At 38.2% G+C, this 12,992-nt stretch overlaps 1 protein-coding gene across 1 annotated transcript in view; it reads right to left on the bottom strand.

The window, feature by feature from the left end:
• The window catches only part of LOC136833787 (uncharacterized), an 821,801-nt gene that overhangs the window by 696,887 nt on the left and 111,922 nt on the right, over positions 1 to 12,992 (bottom strand). The window lies entirely within an intron of this gene.

The following is a 12,992-nucleotide window of genomic DNA, read 5'->3' as shown; positions in this document are numbered from 1 at the left end:
TCTAACGGTGGGCCAACAGCGTGCTAGCCGAGAATTCTAACCACCCCTCCAATGAGGAACTGCGGTCAAGAAAAGGTTAACAAGGTGTTAATATCTATTTAACGATAAAAGTACTTGTGAAAATAGCAGCTATATTTGTATATTTACTTTCCATTGAAAAGATTTACAATCGTCTTTATACAGCGACTCGTCCATGTCGCAGTGGGTGTTGATTCGACTAAGGATTTCCTGACAAGAAAGAGAGCGGTTTCGTCCTCCAAGAGTTGGGAATTACTTCGCCGAGGTCCTCCCCGAATGGATTCAGTCATAATTAATATTGGTTACTGAAACCAATGAAGTCAGATCTGACTCTGGAAGTGTATACAAGTACCATCTGGAGTTAGGATGCTACGTATATTGGGATCGTTGAAATGACCAATAACTTGTCAGAATTACCTCCAGTGGTTGATAGTGTGGTCCGAATGCAAGGAGGGACAATATTCTATTGGACAGAGGTCGTGAGTACGATTAACGAAGCTCTCCTTGATTTCGTGGAAGTGAAAGATTTTAGCGTTCGTACATATGCAAAATGCTGCCTGATATCATCGCTTTCTGTTAAGCACGATTGTAGAGGGCGTGCACTTTTTTTCTTTTTTGTATGTGATACTTCGCAGTATTCCGTCAAGCCCATCTATCTAGCTGTAGTTCGTAGGAAGGGAGATATTATACAGTCTGTGATTGGTCTCATCAATCTCACCCATCATACACACGGTTTTGATACCTTTTTTAAAAATGTTTTCAGTATCCTTGCACAATATTTTAAATTCGTTAGAAATGAAGACTCCAAGATTTTTACTTCGAATTTACGCGATTTTTTACCAAACTGTGCGTTGCGAATCTGCCACAACTAAGAAGCGTTTTGTTATCTGAGTCCAGGGACAGCCTACATTATCTAGTTATTTTGAAACGGTTTCCAGTTTTCTCTGGCATGAGAATCGTCAACGAAAATGAACTTTGTAGGATATCCACAATTTCACTTATCCCGATGAAGAATGTCGCTGTTACTAGTGGAAAAGACTAGCAGTCACCAAGCATTCTGGGATGAAATTGCTAGCCCATGCAAGGTCAAAAGAAAAAAAGGTCAACGCATCGAAAGAGATTAAATCCGCAAACCTTGATGTGGGAGGTCAGTTGGAGTTCACGACCTCGATTCGCTTGCTCCAAAGTGGCCCAGTAACTATCGATCAAGTATTGAGGACATTTCGCTTGTAAACTTCTCCGTGAGCACAGAATGGGAGATGCTATGTTTATGTGTTAATTTAAGATTTAAGAACTCTGGAAAAAAAGAAAGAAATCAGTTTTCATCGTTTCCGAAGAGAACTGTAACAGCAATGGATACATCTCTGCCATGGAAAGACTAATTCAGTATAGCTGTAAGTCGTATTTGCAGTTTACATTTCAAATCTAAAGATACTTAACAAATGGGAGGTAAGTATAATTCAGAAAAAGAGGCGTGAAAGGCTCAATGCATAAATTAGAAATAGTATCACATGAGTCTGAAGCGTCAAGAATTATTAGAATGTGAACGTTATCTTCCAGTTGTAATTCTCTATATCAGAAGAAGGCAGTTCATTTGGATGTGATGATACCCAGGAGGTCAATTGAGAAGTATATGAAAACAAATGGAACAATCTCCGAACAAGCTCTGACAATGGAAGTCCTTCTTTGGCGGCTTTATTCACAAGAAATTTCACCATTATCACTCCCTAGGACCAAAGAGGCTGCATGAATACAAGGAAAACTGGTTTGCAATTACTTTCTTGCCCACTCGGAAAAAGTGCAGAAACTATTTAAATGCTATCGTGGGGATATAGGTCTAAAGGCTGGCAAGGGGGCCATTCGTAATGCGGCAAATGGCAAAACAAGTTTTGTGAATTTGCCAAAGGATATGACAGATTACATTGTCTGCTGCTACACGTTTTTCCAAAAGCAATGTTTGAAGAGAGCTACTGAATCCTCTGGTAAGAATGCTAAAACCATGTACAAAAATTTAATGTAATGAAAGAAATACTGTAGATGAAAAGTAAATAATGTCCTGATTATGCTGTCCCATGTGAGTGTCCTTTTAACGCATTTTGCCGGTTGTGTCTATTAACCCGGAACGAAAAAATGTTCTTAAATGAGTTATGAAAACATATTGACTCATAAATAAAACAGGACTGAGCTCTGGTCGTATCTAAATTTCTCTGTCTCTGTCTCTGTCTCTGTCTCTCTCTCTCTCTCTCTCTCTCTCTCTCTCTCTCTCTCTCGTTTTTAGACGCTACAGCGATATTAAAAAAATATAAATTCCCTGTAAAATTGTATCTATTGGTGAGTTCTTTTGACTCTAGGACAGAATTTCTGAGTATTCTGCCAATGACCATTCTTCTTTTACACATGTACACTGGGCAATCAAGCATTAGTGCAGGTAAAAAAAACTCAAAACGACTTTCAAAAAGTACTGTCACTTAATCAGATAGGAAAGAAAGCTACAGATTGCAGATTTTAACTGCCTGAGCGTGAGTGGACTACCGATGACTGCCTCACTGGGCTCAGTCTTACTCAATGAGCTGACCTTGGCCCACGCTCATGTCCAAGCTAGCGGCTTCTAACTGAAAAGTACGTGATCGCTAGCTTCTATAGATAATGTGCCAATACCTTTTCCTTTCCTTTGACTTGAAGAAGGGTTCGCTAGCAAGGCTAGCATTCTAACCACTAGATAATCCCAGCTTCTAAATATAAACACACACACACACACACACACACACACACACACACACACACACACATATATATATATATATATATATATATATATATATATATATATATATATATATATATATATATATAAAGTGAATGTTCGTATGTTTGTACGCTATAGAAATCCGAACTGCTTGACCGATCTAGACAAAATTTGGCACGTGGCCATCATTTGACCAAACTTAGATAATAAGGTAAGTTTCAAACCCGTACCCCCGTGACAGACAAACAAGAACAGACATAACAAGAGAGCCGAAGAGATCCGTTTTCTGTAGTACCGAAGCCGAGACGAAAGAAAATGTTCCAGTCACTGTTTAAGCCGAGACGAAAGAAAACGTTCCAGTCACTGTTTAAGCAACACAGACTAAATTCCGGATAGAATACCTATTTTCCATGAAGGAAATTCTCCTCTCTGAATATCAAAACGAGGCTATTTTCAGCTCGGTCTCAATGAATGGCATAGTCATTGAAGTTCTGCCTGGCACATCCGTTACGGAATCTCCCACCAACTCCATTCCCTCTTAACAGTTGGGTTGAATTAAGGTGACACGCACCTGCTATAATTTCGGCACACTTCTCGTCATCTTACTTCGGGTAAATTCGAATTCTCCCTACAAGCTTAATGTTACAGAGAAGCAGGCAACCAAAAATACCGGTAACTTGCAGATCACGTGCGAAAGTCAAATGGTTTTACAGAAATATCTGTAACATTTCATGGCGATTCCACTGATAGTTCCAGTATGACAACTTCTAAATAAATATAATACTGCCATTGTGTTTCTGGTTTACAGATATATGTATATATATATATATATATATATATATATATATATATATATATATATATATATATATATATGTGTGTATATATATATATAATAAATATATATATATATATATATATATATATATATATATATATGTATATATTATATATATATATATATGTATATATATATGTATATATATATATATGTATGTATATATATATGTATATATATATATATATATATATATATATATATATATATATATATATATATATATATATATAAAAGTTTATAGTTTCACAGATAAATGTAGAACATGCAGTTAGAGTGAATATTAGTGTCTGATGCGCCGGGTTGGGCAATAAATAAATAAATAAATAAATAAATAAATAAGTAAACTAATTAATTAATTAATCAAATAAATAAATATATCTTCTGTGGACTAACTCACGAAGTCAACATTATTTAGAAATAGATGTGTTTTAAAGAAACATATTAATCAAAAGGGACCATGTGTTACTTCCTTGCAAAGGTAAATGACCCTGTCATTAAAGTTTTTCTGGGCAACGCCAGGTTTGGTCAGCTAAAAGTCAAAAAGAAATACATGAATACCTATAAATGACTTTTCCAAAATATTTCAAGTCCAAATTTAATTATCCTACCAACTTTAAAGAGGATTCAGGAACTCCCAAAGGTTCCTTTAGATTTATCTGGTATAATCTTGAACTTTCAATGATTAGGAATTCCTAGGTTCTTCATGATTTATCAAGATGCCCTTTCTTCAGCTTACATGGATGATACTTCTGGTGAGGATACTATCCTGTATTTAATGCTTTGACAGTTACCTGAGAAGGCAAAAACTTACCTCTTGAAGATTATTAATAAAATTTGGGATACTGGAATCTTACCAAAAGGATGGAAAATTGCTGTAGTAATTCCAGTTCAAAAACCGAATAAAGACCCTCATCAAACTACTAGTTACAGGCCCACAGCTCTTACTAGCTGTGTATGTAAGCCGATGGAGAAAATGACCAACTCTCGTGCAGTCTGGCATCTACAAACACACAAATTACTGTACTCTCTCTAATCCAGTCTGGCTTTCGCAAAAACTGATCTACCATGGACCCAGTGCTAAGACTTTCTAATCAAATTCAACAGGGCTTTGTAAACCAGTGCCAGACAATTGGTGTATTCTTTGATTTGGAAAAAGCAGTATGATACAACATGGCAGTCATGGAATTATTAAGGCTACATAAGTTACGCATAAAAGAAAATATGATTAGGTTCATTAACTCCTTTTTAACAGACCGGTCTATAAGAGTAAGGATAGGAAATACTTTGTCTTCCCCATTCAAACTTGCTTTGCTGTTGCCATTGATAGTGTCATCAATGAAATTTCAAATCCTGTACGGGCCTCACTTTTTGTTGATGATCTAGCTATTTACTACACCGCATATGATGCTGAATCGGCTTGCAGATATTTACAAAAATCCATCAACTCGATCTTTAGATGAGCAAAACAAAATGGCTTCAGGTGTTCAACAAGAGAGACGGTTGCTGTTCGTTTTACTACGTGTAAACGTCCAGGAGCTGTGCCAAATTTGAAACTTGATGGGCCTATTCTACCACATGCGGATGACGTAAAGTTTTTAGGAATGATTTTTTATTCCAAACTCACTTGGTCTAAGGATATTGAAAATTTAAAGTGCAAAGCAAAAAAATCTCTCAATCTTTTGAATGTGATCTCTGGCTTTAACTGGAGCGCAGATAAGAAATCTTTGTTACAACTATATGATGCACTATGTAGATCAAAGTCGGATTATGGATGTCATATTTATTCATCAGCATGCAAAAGTAAACTCCACAAACTTGATGTAGCCCACAATATGGGTTTGCGTATTTGCTCTGGAGTTTTTCCACCATCTGTCGAGAGTCTTTATGTGGACACGCACCAACTTCCACTTGTTTTAGGACGAGAGGAGTTAGGCCTCCGATACTTGATGAGGATTAAAAGTAATGCTAACAATCCATCAAATAAGGTTATTCGTCAACTTGATGCTAGCAATTTCAAGCCAAGATCTTCTGTTCCATTCCAGATCTGGCTAAATGCATCTGTAAATGATAATTCTATACAGACTCGGAATGTTCATGAATTGGCCCCTTCCAAAATTCCAACTTGACTCATACCAAAAGCTGAATTGTGCAAGAAAATTATAGTGAAAAAGAACACCCCTGCTGAAGTAATAAAGTCACTGTTTTTAGAACATGATGAAAGTCATAATAACGACTATAAAATTTATACAGACGGCTCGAAGCCAAGCGAGGGAGCAGGTTTAGCTGTTGTCACAGATAATTTTTGTGATGTTGCAATGCTGCCTCCTGCTGCTTCAGTATTTACAGCTGAACTATCTGCTATTGTTCAAGCCCTAGATACAGCACAACATTCAAATATGAAGTCTTGTGTCATATATTCAGACTGTAGCTCTGGAAAGCCTGAACAATTATAATTCACCCCATCCTTTAGTACAGAAGGCTCAGGCGTGTCTGTTTCGCATTTCATGTAGGCGTAAAACAGTATGATTTTGTTGGATTCCTGGTCATGTTGGGGTCTCAAGGAACGAAGAAGCAGACAGAGATGAAAAGAATGCCTGTACCCAAGCAGAAATTGGTATAAATATAGTTCCCCACTTAGATATGAAAATCTTTATTCGCAGTTATATACTAATTAAGTGGCAGGAGCGATGGTCATCTCACCTTCTTGCTAATAATAAGTTAAAAACTATTAGACCTCAAATAGGATTTTGGCGATCATCCTATCAAAGAAACAAGAGGACTGGAGTTAATCTAACGAGGCTGAGGATTGGTCACTGCCGACTGACACACAGTTTTCTTCTTGATGGTAGTAGCGCTCCAGTGTGTGCTCACTGTGATAGCCCTTTGACAGTTGAGCTCATTCTGGCTCACTGCACCAGGTATGCTAATGAGAGGCGGGTGTACCATCTAGATGGTAAAACCATGACCGAAATTTTAGGAGACAACATTGATGTTGGCCCTGTTTCGAGTTTTTTAAAGGCTTGTGGTTTTTATAAAATTATCTTATAATTTTATATAGATATGTATTTTTTTTATCTTATTTATGGCAGTTTTTAATTCCATTAGAAATTAAATCTCTTCGATTTTACCTTTTTAAACATTGAATGTTTTGAAAGCTTTTGAGGATGCATTGCATCTTCGTTTGAACTTTTTTTAGTTCCAATTGCACGACATCATCCTCTGGGAGGCTGTTCCACAGTCCAACGGTGTGAGGAATAAAGGACCTCTGCAACTGAGAAGTTCGACAGCGAAGCACATTTACTGCATACCGAAGCTGCTGCTTAGTGAATCTCGTTGCTCTCAGCAGGTAAAGGGGATCAAAGATCACTTGTGAAGGTGAAAGACCTCTGTTGAAATACAACTTATGAAAAAGTGATAAACGAGAGACCATCCGTTGATGGTCCAAGTCATCAGTGCCACTATTCGGAAATAGAAACCTACTAACACGAACCACTCTATCTAAAAGAGATAAATCTTTGGCAGAAGCAGGAAACCACACATGAAAGGTTTATTTCCACGACCGTATGCCACTCTAGTCCAAGCTATTATTGGCTGCGACAGTCAATTAAAAAAGGTGGTAAGAGTCGACTATCGTCTTTCTTTTAAGTCTAGCATAAGTTATTATTTCAAGTTGAAACTAAGACTGGCTGCTTGAGGACCTCTATTTTGTAAATTGAATGCGGTCATCTGAAAGGATGAAACTGTTCAAACGGTAATAATGAAAATGAAAAACAGTTCCTTTAAAATCAAGGGGCAAAGAGCAATAGGATAGAATAGACTGAAAACGTGGCACACAAACAAGATGTCTACGTAAATAAGGAAAACCTATATCTCTCTGGTGCTCAGTATCCTCTCTGGTGTGTGTGTGTGTTTTTTTTTTTAGTGCTTTATACTGATTATACTGACCCCCATTTGGTAAATTAGGCAGGCATCCTCTTGTTTGTCACACACACACACACACACACACACACACACACACATATATATATATATATATATATATATATATATATATATATATATATATATATATATATATATATATATATATATATATATATATATATATATATATATATATATATATATATATATATGCTTAAAAATCACAGTAATGCAAGGGTTGGAGGTAAACTTAAGATGTCCACTAAATAGTATAATTCACTAAATCAATCAGAAGAAAATATGTACAGGAGCTATCAATGGAGCTCTGTGGCACTGTCAAGAATTATGTTACACAAAAGAATCACAAAGTACTCAAGCAAAGTGCCACAACTGCAAATCTTATACTCTAGGCCTTTCGTAGGCTAACAAGCAATGGATATCAGGGAGGATCCAAAAGATGCACAGTAGGGGGTACAATGAGCGAGAACGTTGCACTGTTGATAGTCTGGATATCTTAACCGGATATGGCACCTGGATATGCAGGAAGGTGGCACCGTTGATCTACAGTTGATACCACACAACAGGGACTTGATGTCACGGATCTGCAAGAGCAGGAAAGTTGAACACATATGAATGGGATCGAGTAAAATGACAATGAATTCACGTAGGCAAAATATTAGGGCACTGTCTTACATAATGATTACAAGTTAACACAAGTACGCGAATGAAAGTTAAACTATGTCACTATTGATCACAATTCCACCACAATCAAAATCACAGGAATCTCTGAGGGAGAGGATCAGGAATACGGGTACAGGAAATAGGAGAACAGGTATATAAGCACAGGTAGGTTATAGGTAAGGGGCCGACAAACAACTTCCAATCACATTACCTTAGGTCCGTGGACAAGACGTGAGGTTTGTAGAGCCAGGGGTCTGCCGTAGGGCATCAGCGGAAGCGTTGTCACTCAGGGTTCCCCCACCAGAGGGAAATACGATGAAGGATAGGGGTGCTGGTAGACTAGTAGGGCATCAGCACACAGAGTTGAGTGGCTGGATATGACATTCTTCAGCGTAGGCAGAGTAGGAACTATTTGGAGCCGGACTCGAGTGAAAGTCTCTTGGTGACTTCTGGACAGCGGGACTTTGTCAGGTGATTCAGCAGTGTGACGTCTTGTGGGAGGTGGCTAGCAGGGGGCGTCCAGTGTTGTGAAGTCGGGTGAGAAGACTAGAGTGGTAGTGTAAAGTCAATTAGCAGTGATGTGTGTGTGTGTGTGTGTGTGGTGCCAGGAGGGTGGCATCGTAGAGTGGCGTTGTAGAGGTAGCTAGCATGGGGATACTAGCAGTGTGTCTTCGGAAGTAGGTTGAGCAGAGTGTCTACAAGCAGGGAGACATCTGAAGGGGGACTAGCATAGGTTATGCTAGCAGTGTGACTTCTGAAGAGGGACTAGTGCATCATTGGTTTGCCGGGGCCAGTATATATACCACAGTCCGCTGGCGACGGTTGTATTTTGACACTTCTGACAGCCTCTTCTTAATGGGTCCTCCATTGTCCTCCTTGCAGGGCGTGTCGTTAATCTGGCCAGGTACCTAGAAAGGTCATTGTATGGCGGCCAGATAAAGGTTTGAGAGAAGAGGTGTCAATGGGGTGACAATTAGATGGGAGAGTCAAGGGATTTGTAGGCAGGGATGCAGGTGTTAGTAGGCGGAGCTGCAGGTGTGGGTCAGGTCAAGAAAGGTGACCCTTGATGGCAGTGCAGGTAGTTGGGAAGGAGGGGAAACTCAGAAAAATGCGAAGGGGCACGCGTGACTGGGGAATTGAGAACAATGGTAACAATAGAAGGAACTCTCAAAGGGGGCGTGCTACTTGCAAGCGGCTGCTAAAATGTCACCTTAGGGGCGCATTACTAGGGTCAGGTCAGATCAGTAATGACTCGGCTAGGGTCCTAAATTAGTTTCTCATTAGACACCTGCATTGGCTTAACTGAGCCTGGGAAAACATGGGACACAAAAATTTTTTAAAACATCCCAGAATATTTAAATGTTCTGAAAATTCTATTCAGGTCACATTTTTGGGGTTTTGATTTCCTGATGAAGACGACTGGCCTTTCACCGTGATTACTGTCTGGTTCTAGAGGGCACAGATAGTTTTTAGTCTTTCGCATTCTTATGTATCCGAATCTTCAAACCTAGCTTCTTGCTTAATGGTATATCATCGTCTGTTTTGCAATATATGTTGGCTACCCCTGAACAGCAGGAAACAAGGTTCTAATTTAAACCATTTCAACTGCCGTTAAAATCAGCAAAGAAAGCGACTTGGATTCATGAAAAAGACCAAAAATAATCTAACTGCTGCTTGCAAGAGTAGCAGCTTTGACATTTAGGACTGTAATGTAAAATGCTTGATGACGTTATATTTAGCTGTGAAAATTATTGAGGGATACAATCACTGAAACAGTATTTGCGTTTCTCCAGAAAGGAGAGAAGAAACAGTTTCTCCAGAGAGGAGTGAACAAACAGTTTCTCCAAAGAGGAGGGAAGAAACAGTTTATTCAGAGAGGAGTGAAGGAACAGTTTCTCCAAAGAGTAGAGAAGAAAAAGTTCCTTCAGAGAGGAGAGAAGAGAAGAGAAGAAACAGTTTTTCCAGAGAGAGGAGAGAAGAAACAGTTTCTCCAGCGAGTCCTATCATGAATAACACTTTTAAACTAAGAGTACAGCAAATGATATCTTGGATGTTTTTTTTTTATAGTTAATCCTTGATGATATCTCTAAATTTTTGTTTTCAATCAAATTTGGGAGCTATGCGAACATGAAATTAGTTTAAGAAGACTGTCTCGGTTTCGTTAGTCTTTTTGAAGTTATGATACTCCAAAAAACTACTTTTTTTGATTTACAAAATTAAAGACTGATTAAAGAAACAATAGAGCAGCAGGAAGATTTCTTGGTAAACGGCTTAGGAGCAAAATATTTTGTCAGCACACTCACTATATTGAGAGAGAGAGAGAGAGAGAGAGAGAGAGAGAGAGAGAGAGAGAGAGAGAGAGAGAGAGTATTTGCTGAGCTTTCGTGAAAATTAGGATTGTGCCTGGGACAATGTCAATTAAGAGTAATCTCTTACGCAATTACGTGGTAAGGAAAATATAATAGAAAAAATGGGGAGGACGCTAACTCGAGGCTGTTGTGCACCTCTTGTCATCAAATTCATCTCTTTCCTAAAATTGGAATGGTAAAGAGCGCCTAGAATACGAAATGATATGCAAATTAGGCGAGTATGGGGATTAAAGGTAAAATAATTAACAACTCTGAGAAATCTTATCCCCGCTTTCAAGCCTGTTTTTGAGGATTTACAGCTACTCGTTAAAGTGCGATTGCGTTTAAAATAATTTGATATTTCTCTTTGTACCTGTCGCAGTACAAGAGACTACAGTGTTCAACATCATTGTATCTAGTTTCCCTGAGCATTACTTCTCATGGTTAGCGACCGTCTTATGCCATATAACAATGCTCTCTTCACTGACATCACAGCCGTCTCTGAGCCTGTTTCCTGAGACCTCTCCCCTGGGATATTTTCCTGTAATTACAGTTGATTAAAGAGAATAAGTTAGCCATGCCCTTTACTAATGTAAGCTGTTTTTCAAAAGTTATCTTTTTTTGTCTAAGGATATTGCACTAAGAAGTTGGGATAACTGTTCCAATAAAACTGCTGAAATAAGAGTGGTCTCCCTATTTTTCTCTATCTGAAGTCTCTGGGATGAGAACTACTTTCCCACAAATTAGAAACAAAATCTGCAGCAAATAATGGGGTTCTACAAGGGAAAGTTTTTGACCTCTACTATCTGCCCTGCTCATAGATTTTATTAACAAAAAGTAGTCGAAGCTGGAAGTGAATATTTATATTAGCATAACGACAGAAAATTTACATAATCAGAATATGCAGATGCTGCTACTTTAATCAGCAAAACACTACCAGATTTACCAAGCCGGCTTAATAGATTGCATCATTCAACTAAAGTAATAAGAATCAAATTAAATCTAAAAAAAAAAAACAGAAGTAACTAGGACTGAGTATGCACAGAGATGAAATGACAGTAGATGACGACAGGATTAATGAGGTTAAAGCTTTCAAATATTTAGGAACAAAGATATCTATTAGGAATAATAATATCTATCGAGCTGAAATTTATTTTAAGAAAAATAAAAGGACAACTTGAACAATGGGCTGAACAAGATTTGGAAATCAAACATACTGAAACTGCATACCACGATCTCTGTTGCTACACGTACATGAAACATGCAATGACAATGAAATATATCTAAAAGACTTAGTCGGTTTGAGAAAAAAAGCTTGCAAGGAGCCCCTGTAATTTTTATGATTAACGTCAATATATAAAAACCGATTTTTCCTGAGGTTGAGGAAATAACTATTTTTGTGATCCTTGTCGTGACAGTATCTCATGGACAGTTCTGTTTTCTCTTTTTCAAGGCTGGTGACATTTTGGTGGGCGTGTTTACAGTTTGAGAGAGTTGTCTTCGCTCCTCGCCATAAAAAAAAAAAAAGAGGGAGAGAGAGAGAAAGATCCTTCTACTCTCCACTAAGCAGCACAGCAGTTAACGCAGTTTAGCCCTGGCCTCTTTTCTCTCTTGGAGAGAGAGAGAGAGAGAGAGAGAGAGAGAGAGAGAGAGAGAGAGAGAGAGAGAGAGAACGTTGTTAGTCTTGGTCTAGAGCTCTCTGTGCTTTTGGTCAAGTTTTTGGAGAGAAAAACTCGCTGTCAAGACCTCGTCCTCGAGTTCCCCTCTGGAAATATTTCTTGCTACCTGCTTGTGTGTGTGTGTGTGTGTGTGTGTGTGCGTGTGTGTGTGTGCGCGCGGTACTTTTCGGTACTGTTTTGCCCCGTGCGTTGGGGGCTCTGATGGCTGGCCTTCGTGAGGATGTCCCATTCCTGCTTCAGTACTCTGGCTCTACAGCTTGTTTTTCAACGCTTTCTGCTTAACACAATTATGGTAAGACTTCAGTTAAAACTGTGTTGTGACTGGGAGTGTGGTCATTATGACAGGACAACTCGCCAGGAATATTGTGATACCTCAAGGGTTTGGTGCTTTTATGTATGCATATATATTAATACACAGGATGATGTACATATATTTACTCGTGAAATGGTACGTAATTTTTTAATAATTGTAAGTTTCTTTAGGTGTAGGGATTTTTTGTATACAGATAATTTAAGGTATTTTTCCTCTTATTTGATACTATAGAGTAGAAGAGATGTATCAGAATAGGGGCGACAGTAGTTTTCGTACCTCTTAATTCAACTTCCTCTTCTCCGATAGTGATTGAGGGTATAAGGAAATTTCAAGGAAGGAGTAATTGTATCCTTAGTGTGTGAATATAGACAAGTGTTGTGTCTCTACAGTAATTATCTTCAATTTATTTTGGATGGAACAATATCTTTGTAAATAAATTGAG

Source organism: Macrobrachium rosenbergii, chromosome 52, assembly GCF_040412425.1.
Source record: "Macrobrachium rosenbergii isolate ZJJX-2024 chromosome 52, ASM4041242v1, whole genome shotgun sequence".
In the NCBI taxonomy this organism is placed as follows: domain Eukaryota; kingdom Metazoa; phylum Arthropoda; class Malacostraca; order Decapoda; family Palaemonidae; genus Macrobrachium; species Macrobrachium rosenbergii.
This window is presented reverse-complemented; position numbering and strand designations above follow the sequence as displayed.